This window comes from Alosa pseudoharengus, unplaced genomic scaffold (assembly GCF_046254945.1).
Source record: "Alosa pseudoharengus isolate Yale_2024_CS ecotype anadromous, Long Island Sound unplaced genomic scaffold, YU_APseudo_1.1 YU_APseudo_1.1_scf_20, whole genome shotgun sequence".
Classification (NCBI taxonomy): domain Eukaryota; kingdom Metazoa; phylum Chordata; class Actinopteri; order Clupeiformes; family Clupeidae; genus Alosa; species Alosa pseudoharengus.
In genome coordinates, this window is record NW_027468664.1 from 23,914,447 (window position 1) to 23,930,545 (window position 16,099).

General features: G+C 41.3%; 2 long non-coding RNA genes across 2 annotated transcripts; both read left to right on the forward strand.

Annotated features, from left to right (window-relative positions):
- Positions 1-11,994: 11,994 nt before the first annotated feature.
- Positions 11,995-12,470, forward strand: LOC143136690 (uncharacterized). The gene is made up of 3 exons (XR_012989402.1): positions 11,995-12,074; positions 12,220-12,281; positions 12,386-12,470. It is a non-coding gene; the product is annotated as an uncharacterized LOC143136690 (long non-coding RNA).
- A 153-nt stretch (positions 12,471-12,623) lies between these two features.
- On the forward strand, positions 12,624-13,163 carry LOC143136691 (uncharacterized). The gene is made up of 2 exons (XR_012989403.1): positions 12,624-12,703; positions 12,789-13,163. It is a non-coding gene; the product is annotated as an uncharacterized LOC143136691 (long non-coding RNA).
- Positions 13,164-16,099: the final 2,936 nt, after the last annotated feature.

Below are 16,099 nucleotides of genomic sequence, written 5' to 3' on the forward strand. Positions count from 1 at the left end.
AAACCTCAAAAGTTCTGATTATTTATTATGACCGCCGCGCAGCGAAGCGGCGGTCATATAGGTTTAGTCAGATTTTTTTTTTTTTTTTCTTTTTCGCATGTCCAAATTTCCGTCAATGAGTCCCGGGACACTGAAAGACCGGGGTAGACGAAACTTGGTGGGCATGTAACCCCATATGGATAGCATGGAACCATCATTTTTCGTTTTGATCTGTAGCCCCCCCGCTGGACTGCACCCCCCGAAAGGAGGGTAGGGCAGACACAGTTTTCTGTGAATATCTCGAGAACCGTAAGGTTTAGGAGGACCATTTTTTTTTGTAAGTTGATCTCAAGGGGCCATGTCAACCCATTCCATAACCACTCATTTCATGTATAGCGCCACCTAGTTAAACACAAAAAAGTAAAAATGAGGTGTTGTAATCGCAGGTATCTGTGACCTAACATAGTCAAAACTGCACGAAATTGGAAGTGTAGGATCATTATGACACCCTCTGAATGCACGCCAAGTTTCGTAGAATTCCGTTCATGGGGGCCACACAATAAATTAATTTATGTTACTATACACCAACTGGCCTGTAGGTGGCCGGAGACAGTTTTCTGTGAATATCTCGAGAACCGTAGGGCCTAGGAGGTCCACCTTTTTTTTGTATGTTGATCTCAAGGGGCCATGTCAACCCATCCCATTACCACTTATTTCATGTATAGCGCCACCTAGTTAAAATGTAAAAAGCAAAAATGTAGGTGTTTTCATCACAATATCTCTGGCTGACATGGTCAAAACTGCACGAAATTGAAAGTGTAGGATCATTATGACACCCTCCGAATGCATGCCAAGTTTTGTGTACTTTCGTTCATGGGGGGCCTTACAATAAAATAATTTATGTGTACATTTAGTGACGTACACCAACAAGGATTCCCGGGACACTGAAAGACCGGGGTACACAAAACTTGGTGGGCATGTACCCCCACATGGATAGCATTGAACCGTCATTTTTCGTTTTGATCTGTAGCCCCCCCGCTGGACTGGACCCCCCGAAAGGAGGGTAGGCCAGACACAGTTCTCTGTGAATATCTTGAGAACTGTAGGGCCTAGGATGACCATTTTTTTTCCGTATATTTGCCTCCAGGGGTCATGTTAACCCATTTCATGTGCACACATGTGCACAAACAGATACACACGCACACACACACATTCACAGTAATCATACGTATGACATATACTCACACAGTAGACATATGTACGCTTCCATGCACAGGCACATACGCAGGCACACACACAAGCACGCACACACACACACACTCACACACCCACACACACCCACACACATAACATAAACATAACACAAACAATCAAGAATTTCTCAGAATTATGAACAGGCAAGATGGAGGTGGGGTTGTATAAAATGAATTTTACATGTGAAATCTATGAACTAATCATGTTTTGGGACTTGTTGTCTAGCAGATACCAGTGAGAATTGAGTGTGGATAATGCAATTTAGTGAGACAGTTAGAATCATATAGGCCTTTCAGCGTGATTTCTTTTTGTGGAAAAAATGTGCTGGACTGGGCGGCGGTCATATTTTGTACCGCTCTGCGGTACATCTAGTTTCCATCATTTTGGTTAACGTTGCTGTTTAGACAACGCAATTTTCATGTAACAAGGTAGGTAGGCTAGTTTCAAAGACGAACACTTGGCATTTGCAACAAATCCGTGACAGCAGTTTTAATCACAACAATCATTCAGTCATAACTAAAAGAGTGCAAAGCATAGTAGCCTATTTTTTTGTTGTTGGGGGGGCGCTCGGGGGGATCTCGCCCGGGGAGTAATTGAGTCTAGAACTGCCACTGAAGGGCACAGAGAGTCAGTCAGATGACAAAAACAATAAACAACTAGATGTACTGCAGAGCGGTACAAAATATGACCGCCGCCCAGTCCAGCACATTTTTTCCACAAAAATAAGTCACGCTGAAAGGCATATTCTAACTGTCTCACTGAATTGCATTATGCACACTCAATTCTCACTGGTATCTGCTAGACAACAAGTACCAAAACATGATTAGTTCATAGATTTCACATGTAAAATACATTTTATACAACCCCACCCCCATCTTGCCTGTTCATAATTCTGAGAAATTCTTGAATTGTGTGCATGTGTGCGTGTACATGTTTATGTTTATGTGTGTGTGGATGGGTGTGTGTGTGTGTATGTGCGTGCATGTGCTTGTGTGTGTGCCTGTGCATGTGCATGCATGCGTACATATGTCTACTGTGTGAGTATGTGTCATACGTATGATTACTGTGAATGTATGTGTGTGCGTGTGTATCTGTTTATGCACATATGTGCATATGGAATGGGTTAACATGACCCCTAGGCAAACATACGCAAAAAATTGGTCATCCTAGGCCCTACGGTTCTCAAGATATTCACAGAAAACTCTGTTGGTGTACAGTCACTAAATGTACACATAAATTAATTTATTGTATGGCCCCCCATGAACGAAAGTCCACGAAACTTGGTATGCATTTGGAAGGTGTCATAATGATCCTACACTTTTAATTTCGTGCAGTTTTGACCTTGTCAGCCAGAGATATTGTGATGAAAACACCTCATTTTTTGCTTTTTAATTTTTAACTAGGTGGCGCTATACATGAAATAAGTGGTAATGGGATGGGTTGACATGCCCCCTTAAGACCAACATACATAAAAAAGGTGGACCTCCTAGGCCCTACGGTTCTCGAGATATTCACAGAAAACTGTCTCCGGCCACCTACAGGCCAGTTGGTGTATAGTAACATAAATTAATTTATTGTGTGGCCCCCCATGAACGGAATTCCACGAAACTTGGCGTGCATACAGAGGGTGTCATAATGATCCTACACTTCCTACATTTCGTGCAGTTTTGACTATGTTAGGTCACAGATACCTGTGATTACAACACCTCATTTTTACTTTTTTGTGTTTAACTAGGTGGCGCTATACATGAAATGAGTGGTTATGGAATGGGTTGACATGGCCCTTTGAGATCAACATACCAAAAAAAATGGTCCTCCTAAACCCTACGGTTCTCGAGATATTCACAGAAAACTGTGTCTGCCCTACCCTCCTTTTGGGGTGTCCAGTCCAGCGGGGGGGCTACAGATCAAAACGAAAAACGATGGTTCCATGCTATCCATGTGGGGTTACATGCCCACCAAGTTTCGTGTACCCCGGTCTTTCAGTGTCCCGGGAATCATTGACGGAAATTTGGGCATGCAAAAAAAAAAAAAATAAATAAAAAAAAATCTGACTAAACCTATATGACCGCCGCTTCGCTGCGCGGCGGTCATAATAACATTAGAAGCTACGGAATTTTGATTTGTACTACAGTAACAGTAGCCAGCTAGTATTTAGCTGTGCAGTATGTACGTTGAGTAAATAATACCTTGACGTGCTAGTGAGAGAACTAGCAGCCTGTGCTTTTAGCTCAATTACAAGTGGAAGAGTGATGGCTTACTGTAATTCATGGATATGACAAGTAAAAGTGAGAAAGACAAAGAGAAAGCCAGAGAAAGTAGGAGGGTGAAACATTTAGAGCAGGGGTTTTCAAACTTTTTGTGTGTGTGGACCACTATTTGTAATGAAGAATTTTCGCGGACCACCTCATAATACCCTTAATAAAATGTCTATACACAGCCCTACCTGAATTAATCTGCACCTCTTAATAGGCCTACTAGCACTTAAACTAGGCCTATAACTGGGCATCATCACATCAGTAGGCTATCGTAAAAGCACCAATATGTCTAAAAAAAAAAGTTTTTTAATACTTCAAAATAGCATTTGATAAATTAACCTTACATTTTTCAGTAGCCATAATATGAAGTGTGTAGATTTAAACAAAATCTGGGTTGGTTCTTAGCGTGAGCTTTAATGCCCAATAAATTGGAACCGTGCTCGGAGTTTGAATTCTTGTCGTGAAATAAAAAATTCCACTGGAGCTCCAAGCGGTTTTGACTCTTCGAGTCACTGTACATAGCTAATTTAAATACACTTATGGGGTGGGTGTTTGTGTTTCTTTAGGAATCCGCTGTCTTGATTTGTATAGAAATTAATATTAAAGGACAATTCCGGCGCAAAATGAACCTAGGGGTTAATAACACATGTGTACCGAGTTCGACCGTTCGCTGGGATGTATTTTCATGCTAGTCGAATTGACCAGTTTTATTGCAAACCGCTTATTAGCGTTTAACGCTAGCCTTCGGGGCACACGTACAGTAGAAAGAAATCGCTATTTCTATACCACTAACAAGGCTCAAAATAGCACCACACTTACACAGTAGCATAATGAGGGTCTCTACATGTAAACCGAAGCATTGAGAACTTTGTAAGTGTACAGGCAGTTTATTAAAAAGAAACACATTACCGTTCATGTCTGGTTCACATACAGGCAGGCGCCTTGGTTAAACAGCACTCTGGGAAGTGAATCTCGGGTGAAACGTTGTTGCAGAAGGACTGTGCAAAAGAGAAGCACTGAACGCAACAGGAGACAGATGGCAGGTTATTTGAACGAATTTGAAGACATCGAGGATGAACCCTTATTGGACGTCCTTATCTTTTCGAGTCGGAACATACCAACGAAGAGCTGCGGGAGCTCCGTGAAAGGGCTATGAGAGAGAGCTAGAAGCTACCTGTAGTCAATGCCACACAGGCGGCGGCGATCCATACCAGAGGGACCAGATGGACATCCACTAAGTAAGTACACTATACAAGTTATGTTACATCGGAGCTGTTATTATGACCGCCGCGCAGCGAAGCGGCGGTCATATAGGTTTAGTCAGATTTTTTTTTTTTTTTTTCTTTTTCGCATGCCCAAATTTCTGTCAATGATTCCCGGGACACTGAAAGACCGGGGTACACGAAACTTGGTGGGCATGTAACCCCACATGGATAGCATGGAACCATCGTTTTTCGTTTTGATCTGTAGCCCCCCCGCTGGACTGGACCCCCCGAAAGGAGGGCAGGGCAGACACAGTTTTCTGTGAATATCTCGAAAACCGTAGGGTTTAGGAGGACCATTTTTTTGTTGTATGTTGATCTCAAGGGGCCATGTCAACCCATTCCATAACCACTCATTTCATGTATAGCGCCACCTAGTTAAACACAAAAAAGTAAAAATGAGGTGTTGTAATTGAAGGTATCTGTGACCTAACAAAGTCAAAACTGTAGGATCATTATGACTGGACCCCCCGAAAGGAGGGTAGGGCAGACACAGTTCTCTGTGAATATCTTGAGAACTGTAGGGCCTAGGATGACCATTTTTTTCTGTATGGTTGCCTCCAGGGGTCATGTTAACCCACTTCATGTGCACACATGTGCACAGATACACACACACACACACATACATTCACAGTAATCATACGTATGACACATACTCACACAGTAGACATATGTACGCTTGCATGCACAGGCACATACGCAGGCACAAACACAAGCACGCACGCACACACACACACACACTCACACACACACACACACACACACACACACATAACATAAACATAACACAAACAATCAAGAATTTCTCAGAATTATAAACAGGCAAGATGGAGGTGGGGTTGTATAAAATGAATTTTACATGTGAAATCTATGAACTAATCATGTTTTGGTACTTGTTGTCTAGCAGATACCAGTGAGAATTGAGTGTGGATAATGCAATTTAGTGAGACAGTTAGAATCATATAGGCCTTTCAGCGTGATTTCTTTTTGTGGAAAAAATGTGCTGGACTGGGCGGCGGTCATATTTTGTACCGCTCTGCGGTACATCTAGTTTCTGATAGGCCTATATTGAGCAAATTACGTTTGATTTTAGTTCACATCGCCTGCCTGTATATGTGAACCAGACGTGAACGGTAATGTGTTTCTTTTTAATAAACTGCCTGTACACTTACAAAGTTCTCAATGCTTCGGTTTACTTGTAGAGACCCTCATTATGCTACTGTGTAAGTGTGGTGCTATTTTGAGCCTTGTTGGTGGTATAGAAATAGCGATTTCTTTCTACTGTACGTGTGCCCCGAAGGCTAGCGTTAAACGCTAATAAGCGGTTTGCAATAAAACTGGTCACATTCGACTAGCATGAAAATACATCCCAGCGAACGGTCGAACTCGGTACACATGTGTTATTAACCCCTAGGTTCATTTTGCGCCGGAATTGTCCTTTAATTGACGCATAGGCTACTCGTAAAAGGGCGGATACAACAGGCTTGTTAAAAGAACAAAGCCTCTTTTCTCTTCAGAGAACCTGTTGCCATCCACCGATCCATGTTGTGGTTCTAACCAACTCTTCTAACCGTTAGCGCTTAGCGGCACTGCACTTGAACACAGCCTATAGTGCCACTAGCCTTTTAGTCAAACAATAATCACACAATAACTTTACTATTTAATTTACATTTAAATTTGATATGAATATACATATTCTTAGAATATATGTTAGCATTTCCTGGTAAAATAAAGGTTTATTATTTTTTTAGATTTTATTTTGCTTTTCCACGAACCACCTGCAGTACCCTCACGGACCACTAGTGGTCCACGGACCACAGTTTAGGAATGACTGATATACAGTACAACTTACTTACTTATACTATACTATTAATAGCAGCAATTTAAGTGACCTGCACTCACTGTTTCATTACACTTTGTTAAGTAAAACCTTTAAACCTCTCTGCACATATCAGAGACTGAGACTACCTTCATAAATTAAAGACATTTGACATTTAAAAAATAAGATTGTAAAACTTGAAATCATATCCTACTTTCGTGGTTGGTCAGGGCCACAGAGGCCAGGATAATGACCCCTAGGCAGCCCTCCATCTTCATCTCCCCCAGCAGAAGCTCTGAGTTTGGGGCTCAGCAGACAGCACAACCCTCACCTCTGCTCCCCCAGATGACTCACTGACACAACTGTGCCCTCCTCTCCCCACCTAGACCCTATGCGTATCCCTGAGCCGCCAATCACACTCGATGTGACCATATTAGCAGAGCGATAGGAAGTCATTAAAAACACTTCAGTGGCAAATCAGAAGACGCTGTTGAGACTGCGCTCCATATATGTCAAACTGGTAGTGAGCACAGAGAGGAGAGAGAGAGAGAGCATCTCCACAGTCAGTCTGACACCCATATCATTGATCACAGACACATCCTTGTGGTCAGGAAGTCACTGCACCTACCACAGATTTGTGATTGTGTGGGGAGAGGGGGGGTAGAAAAAGGAGTCTACACAAGCAAAACAGTCTCAGTCAGTAACCAAAAACATGATCAACACAAGCTTGAGAATAGTTTAGAAAAAAATATATACATGTATATTTTACCATGAGGAAGAATGCAAAAGAATGTGTGCATACCTTCAACTAATCTTCTTTCCAAGGTGGGTTTGATGATAATGATAACACTAATAAACCCTTTATAAGACTTATACGAGTCTTACGACTACTAAGGGGAGGTCACATGTTCATATTTTTTAGGCCTGTTATTTTTCTTGCAATGTCATATATCATCCACTGAGGGGCACAAATGAATCTAAAAGTAGTACAGGGATACCATGTATAAGGAGCATTACCAGCTAGGTGAAAATATATACATAGAAATAATTCCATAAGCATACAATACATAGATGTGATTTTATAACATATTTTATATGACATTAATAATACTGATAACCTTGTTTACAGAACACACAAGTTATTATTAGCAGTGATGATGTGCAGCTCTTCAGCAGCATTTCCACATCATTTGTACACATTCCTCAGACCTACACTCTCCAAACTATATCTGTATAGTGAAATAAATACCTAATTTACTTGTTGAAATTCTACTTTGGATAAATTACTATCTGTTTGCTATTTTCATAAGTACTGCAGTTTGAGACTGAGCTACAGCTGAGGTTAGTTACTTCATGACTTACAGGCTTACTGACTTGGTATTTAAATATACTAGCACTTTGGAATCTTTCACTGAATACAAAATTAATCCAATATGAATAGGATATCCAAATAATCACCACAAGCACAACTTACTGGACGTGTATGTCAAATGGCCAGGTCTAATACCCATTTTAAATCAGGGCTTCAACTTCCTGGGTTGATGCTTGATGGGAAGGGATTTTAAACCCGGGTTGTCCGACCCTGCTCAAGGGTTGGGTGAGAAGAGAATCTGACTAGGGTCAATTCCGATATGAATGGTGCAATCCGGGTGTTTAACAACTGGGGCAGAATAATTATCTAATTGGCTGAAAATGGTTTACTGTCAGCTCTGATGCACCTGTCACAGGTATTAGATTGGTGGTGAAGTACAATCATGCATATAGCCTATCTGACTGTGCCAGCCCAGCTCTTTGGGTTTATACTGCTCTCCCATCAGTACCGATGATGAATATTAGTGCCATTTTCAAACATGCCAGTGAGATTAACCTGAATCATATTAGAACCATTAGATATTGGCGGGCAGCCGTGGCCCACTGGTTAGCACTCTGGATTTGTAACCGGAGGGTTGCCGGTTCGAGCCCCGACCAGTGGGCCGCGGCTGAAGTGCCCTTGAGCAAGGCACCTAACCCCTCACTGCTCCCCGAGCGCCGCCATTGTAGCAGGCAGCTCACTGCGCCAGGATTAGTGTGTGCTTCACCTCACTGTGTGCTGTTTGTGTTTCACTAATTCACCGATTGGGTTAAATGCAGAGACCAGATTTCCCTCACGGGATCAAAAAAGTATATACTTATACTTACCTACTTATACTTATATATTTACCATTAGAAAACCATGATACACAGATATAAAAAATAAATATAATTACCGGTATACAAATATTGTATGTATACAGTATGTAAATGTTGAATGCTCTTCTTGGTTGGATGTAGACCTTGTGTGTTCATATTTTATATAACATATAAAACATCTAAGAAGTGCTCATGTGTTTGGTCACGTGTTCATATATTTCTCAGCTCTAGGTGTTGATACTGCTCTCCCATCAGTACCATCTCAAACCACTAGGGGCTCTCACCCTCCGTGTTGGAAACCCAAGCAGTCGTCATGTTATGATTTCTATTAGAACTACCAAGGATGAAGGAGAGCAGCATTTGACCCTGTCTAGACAGGTTGTGTGATTTAATGATTTGATACAAGTCAGAATAGTTTGATACAACTCAGCTGGAGGACATTCAATTCAATTAATAACACTTTATTTGTCCCGAGGGGCAATTTGCACAGTCCCATAGAGTAGCATAAACATGGCACACAGATATAAATATAATTATATATAAATATATAAATATGCTGTAAAAACACAAATATATGTAAGAGTTAAATTTGCTGTGGAGGGGGGCGCTGTGGAGCATCTGTTAGTAGAGATCACCAGGCCCATGCATGACATGAGTAGCTGGAGTCACCATGGAGCGCTGTGTGATATACTGACACAAATGTGATGCATTTCAACTTAACTCATTGAGTGCCAAAAACTTAATATTAAGTTTTTCCTTCCCATGCGTTGAGTGCCAAAAACGTAATATTACGTTTTTAGCTTTTTTTAAAATTACGAAACTAGACACTCTAACACACCTTATATGTGATTTTGGGAACTCTGTGATTAATGGAAATGAAATATATGACGATCGAAAACTCATGAAAACGCACAATCTGGACATTTTATCTGGACATTTTATCATAACTCGGTTGCCACTTTGGGTCGAATCAGTGACGCATGCACGTCAGGTCAAAACCAGGCCATTTGCGTGGGTCTATCACTAGGTGGCAGTCTCGCCAGGTCTCGCTGATCACTTCCCGGAAAGTTTATACAAGTAAGTAACAGGCAACACTTCATATTTCATGAAAGACATTACATCTCCATTTCTAGAAAAAAAACAGCGATTTTGATAAAAACTAGCCACTGTTTAGCTTGGGATTTCTCAGGAACAGAGGCGTGTAGAAATACACGGTTTGCACCCACCGAGAGCTTAAAGTCTCACCTTTTAAATGAGCCATTGTATGTGTTCATAGCTATAACATAGAATATGCTGTGGCTGTACAAAAATCATCAACAATGGTCTAGATTGCTGGCACTCTAGGACAAAGCTCCCGAAAACAGCTTGGCATTCAATGAGTTACAGTACTCATTACTGTAATGTAAAGTAACATAACATGAACGCTTATTTATGGCCAGCGGTCCTACAGAATAATTTCTTGCCACTGATCAATAGGCACCATATATCAGCACCTTGGACAGCAAGATACTCTTTCACTATCTCTATCATCTCTCCCTCACTTGGGGCCTGCGCTCCATTTGTGTTGGCCCGCCTTGTTAGTCCACATTTCTGTCCCAACAGCTTTTTAAGGGTTAGCTGCAGGTCATGATCTGACCACAGTTTTACATGGGACTATGAGAGGGGGCGCTGTGGAGGTCCTGTAATATACAGACACAAATGTGATGCATTTGAATTTCTGTGTTTTGTTGGAATGGACAGCAGCCTCTAAATGGCACCAGGCGCTCATTCACCATAACCTCTGAGCCTGGGTTGTACATTAGTGGACACTGCATGAAATGTGTGATTTCCGTCAGTATGCGGCACTGTAGATTGTCGTGGAAGTTCAGTTTAATGGCTGTTCGCGGCAGTTTGCAGGCAATGCCGAAAACTGCCATGAATTGTCCGAAATTGACGTGGGCCTTGCTTGGCAGTCGTCCGCCCACGACCCCCCTCCTCCTAATTCTAGGGGAGGCTTTAACATGTAAATGAAAATGCTGTGAGCTATACAAATGCAAATCAGGGTAGCAGGGAGAGTGAACTGTGCATGCTGGCATGACTATCGCCTTTGGTCTTGCTTAAACAACTCACAGTAATACGCTCAACAGGCAGAAATGATGCTGGGTATGACATGTCTGTTCCCTGCAAGCTCCAATAATGTAACCTGACTTAAAACAGTCGATAGAGTTTAGATTCAGATTTTCCCTTCACACCAACACAATGAGAATTTCAGAGGCAAATATATAAATGATAGTGATAAAGACAATCTTCATTCAACAAAAATATATGCAGAATTGCATATATTTTTGTTGAATAAAAAATATATACCTATATAATTGACCCTGCTGTGGCGTATAGACTGAGAATGTTTTGGACTGTGTAAATAGTCTACCAGGGAAATAGCCAATGTTTTGGACTGTGTAAATAGTCTACTACCAGGGAAATAGATTGGCTGTTTCCCTGGTAGTAGACTATTTACACAGTCCAAAACATTCTCAGTCTATACGCCACAGCAGGGTCACTTCAATAAACCACTAAGTCCAACCGTTACGCCCCCATGCCAGCAGGGGAGACACTTCCTCTAGTGAGCAGTGGTTGCACTGTGGTCGCGCTTCCACCAGAACAGCTGATAGGATAAACAACAGTCAGTGTGCGGCGGCAAATTCAGAGAGGAGCATCTCCAAGCCTCGCCTTCCCACAGGCTGCAGCGAGCTGTACTTGGATTCAGCAGAACAGTAAGGCTAGCCTACAGTTTCATTAGGCTACTACTTCACGTTATTTGGATGTATGTGGATGTGAATCATAAACAACGCGCCCACGATCGTCTGCGCTCATTCTAGAAGAGGGGACCTTTAAACGAGCACTTCCCTTTTTGCTTGGAAGAATGGAGAGCATTGGATCTAGTGCCAGATGAGTGGTTACTTGTCTCGCCAGGAGAATGGACATCTGCTTTCGGGAAATCAGAGCCAGCCGTAGCCTACCAGGGTTCACTCGGAGACACATAGGTGCTACCGGAGCAATGTTAAGATTTAAAGAATACTATGCTTTCATTCTGCTGTAGGCTATAAGGAAATAGATTGGCTACGTTGATAGATACCGATCTTAACTGTACATTTTGTTTTCACAGACTAACTTTGCCTCCTAATGGGGTCGTGACTTCCTCTTTGCTCGGAGCTGTCTGCAAGTCATTCAAGCAATTAGGTAAACTCTAGGTTGCTGTCCATAGAGGACCGGTTGGCTGCTCCGGAGTCGAAAAACTGTGCGGGAGAGACAAACTTTAAGAAGAGAAGACTGGTGCACAATCCCAAGCTTGCGGTAAGAATATGTTCGATGACTGCTAGCTAAGCTAAAAGTACCATAGCCTAAAACCAAAGCTAAGAGTAGCCTAGTAGCCTTGCAAAAGAACAAGTGAGCAGAACCAGCTTTATTAAAGTGTATTTTTTTGTGTCGTCATTTACAGGAAGCAGTACGCCGTCTTCACAACTCGGAGACAAATTGCAGGCGCTACGAACCGGAGCAAGGGTAAGATTTAAAGAATATGCTTTCATTCTGCGGTATAAGGAAATAGATACGTATAGATACCATAGGATAGATACCGATCATAACTGTACATTTTGTTTTCACAGACTAATCTCGCCTCATAATGAGGCGGTGGCCTCCTATTTGCTCGGAGCAATATCTGGAAGTCCAGATTTACACGATGTTGAAAGACGACATTGTGTGTAAGTGACTCTTTTTTTTTTACTGTTTCTCCTTCCTTGTTTAATGTTACTGTGACTTGCGTTTGATTTTTATTCATACCACTCTCATTTAATTGTTTTCCAGCCGCCTGTAAGACATATTACGAGACGGTACGCAGGAGTGTTAGGTATACCCAGCCAGAAAACTCATTGCGGGCGGAAGCTGCGAAGAGTTCAGCTCGGAGTCGAGCGAGAAGAAAGAGGGTAAGACTTTATTTGGTGCATTGATAGTATTGTGTCCATACGCAGTGCATCATCGCACAGTACTGATTCATTGTTTTTTTTACAGCTGCTGGAATCGAGACAGAGTGTGCTAGCATGTGACTAGGTGGAACTGTCTGACGAAGAAGATGGCGTTGTTGGTGGGGTCTCTGGATGGATTGTACGGTCGCCGTCATTTCGTAGGCTGGAGCTCTCTGAACTCTGTGCGAAGCTGCAGTCCCGGTAAGAGGCGACTCCGAAGTACAGAGCCACGCACAATAGGCGTCTGCACAACGGACCTGCCTCGGAAAGAACAGCGCCAGTTACCGACAACCCAGAGGAGGCAAACGGACAGTTCACTGAGTTGTAGTTTTTGGATCATCCTCCACCCATGTGTGGGCAGATCCTCGCTTTGTATATAGTTGTGTTTGTTTTAATAAAGCTCTTTCTTTGCATAAACATGTTCCTGGCAAATGTTCATTTCCTCTATAAATTCATTCATGTCCTTGATGGTAGCCTAAATAGGATAACAATGACATGAATATACAGCTCAATATGAATAAATAAATTAATATATATTTATATATATATACATTTATTATGAGGCAGGGTGACGAATAGTGACAGATCTGCCAACCAATCACGAGTGATTTTACTTGTTTGAAAGTTGTGGTTTCATCCAATACTGAGTAAGGAAATTCAAGCCTGGCCTGGCCAGGTGTGGTTTTGCTGCCAATCAGGAGTGATTTTACTTGTTTGAAAGTAGTGGTTTCATCCAATACTGAGTAAGGATATTCAAGCCAGACCTGGCCAGCCGCGGTTTCGCTGCATTCATATGCTAATTAGGGCCATTAGCACTCTGCAAGCTCTCCACATACGTCATTGTTCGGTTCCGACAATTTGTGGCACAGACAAACGGCGACAAGCGCGGGTTGCAAATTGTCGTCAGCTACCGAAAATGAGGGAGATCTCCGGTCGTTTACGGGGACGAAAATCACACTTTTCATGCAGTGGGAGGAAACTCACAAACTTACAGAAAAGGGATCTTACAAGTAGTTAATTTGAGCCTAATCCACATGTGGTGATTGTAGTCCTGGATCTGTATATGGGTAAGGAACAAAGTGCTTGGACTGAGCCATACACTATTCCATCCAATCAACATGCTGCATAGTAGAGTGTAGACCTAAGGGCCACTAAGCTGCCAGACTCAAGGATTACACAGTAACCTATAGCCTACATGTGCAGCATGTGATTTTGACTTTGAATGTTAGTGTTTACGGTCTATCTGAAGATGCTCACTCTAGACAAACCTTCCTTGTCTACGCTTTTAGAAATTCTCTAAATGGCACCAGGCGCTCATTCACCATGACCTCTGAGCCTGGGTTGTTAGTGGAGGGCGTTCCACCCACCTATCCAAAAGCTACAGTATCTTTTTATTTGAGTGTATTCTATTTATATTTGGCACTAACTTAAACGTCTGTTCCTAGTAGGCCCACCAAAGAAAATGGAAAGGTTTTAAATTTAAAAAGTAAAAATTTAAATGGTAAAATGTTTTATTATTACCATCAAATTCACCCTGAAAGTTTAAAGTTTTAAGTTCAAGTTTGAATAGAATGTTTTTTTTTTATACCATTCCAACCTGTGTGTAGTTCACTAGGGGCAGAAAATGCAGGATTCAAAATATGAGAATGCTGAGAATATTATTGGATATGATGACAATGAGCATTAATTAATTTACAGCTGGACTGTATCCATCTTTACATGTAGGAGTTCCCAATTAATTTTGTTCAGGAAACATACATTTAAGATATTTTGACATTAGCAACTAAATACATTTGTATAAACTATGCATAACTGTAGCCATATATGCATTTATAGCGGGGGAAATAAGTGTTGAACACATCAACACTTCCAATGAGGCTATTTGCATGAAATTTAAACAGTTTATTTATCATCTATTCAGGGTTACATCACAGGTCCAGAAGTACTTCAAATGTCCAGGGGCTGTATTTTGCACACCAGCGCATGGTGTAAAACTCGTTTTTCACCCGCGCAAAGTTTAATTCAGTATTTTGCATGTTTATTAACATTGCGCCCAGGGGTGTGGCAATTAACAACCTGAGGGGCCTGGCGCGTTGTCTAAAAATTGCTATCGTACACCACCTAAACCTGGTCAGAAGTCAATGGCGAGTTGTTCATATGCTATTTTAAGAGCGCATGTCAACAGTCATATTGGCAGGTGCACGCACCATCCTTCTATCATTTATGAACGCACACCAGCGCACGTCCATGCAAAGCATTACAAATTGCACAATTACAATGGGAAACATAATTAGAATAAAGATATTACGAAATACTGTACATATCATGATGAGTAGTTATTCACCATCATTTGCAAATTGGTAATGACGGTTAAGGCGAAACACGGCAGGTGAAAACATCGTTTTTTCATGCACTGGTCAATTTCGAGATTTTGATCTAATTTGCTACCTTAGCATGTATTCTTTCACACTACTACAACAACAAAGCCCGATTTACACATTTAGGTGTTTATTTCATTACATTTTGTCAACTCGCGCCTGTATATTTCTCCTAAATTCACCAAAAGTTAGTCTTCTAACGTTTCATGCTCTACCGCGACCGTGCTACAAAACATAACATGTGTAGTACCATTGGAAAGCTCTGTTTTTCCTGCATGACGTTGTGCTATCCAAATATGGACACTTCCTTTGTAACCGCAAACAATCGCGAATGTTCAAAGGCGAGTCTAGGCTGAGAACGGAATCTCTTGACTGTGTTCCAAGGCTGTTTTCTCAAATTGAGTTTTTCTCATTTTCCAGTAGAAACATCTCAGCCTATGTAGCACCTATGTACACCAAACTTTTCAGATATACACTTAGCAGTGTTCTGAAGATATTTACAGAGGGATTTGTTAATAAATCATTTCTGGCCTGATTTATGTGACATTTTAATCAAAAATATATGGCAAAAATCGTTTTTTTAAGGCTATGGACAGTATATTCTGATTTCCTAGGTAATGAAAGCAGATATCCTGAAATCCCTCTGTAATTTTATTTTTATCTTGTATGCAAACAAAATGAAAAAATAATTTTGTACCTGGCTTTATCATATGTTCAGATCGATCTATCTACCGAAAATATATGCAAATTTGCGCATATTTAATGAGATAATGCCTAATTTGCATAATTAAACATTCGAATTTCAAAAACTTGTAATACATTTTTTGTTCATACTTGTGTAAGTAATCAACTGAGGAAGTTTCATGGTGATGTCTATTATTTAAAAATTTTACCCTATTCACCTGTAGTGTCTCGCCTTAAAAGTGATTAGGGGAGAGGCGAGAGACACGTATGGAGCACAGCTAAATACGCACTGTCA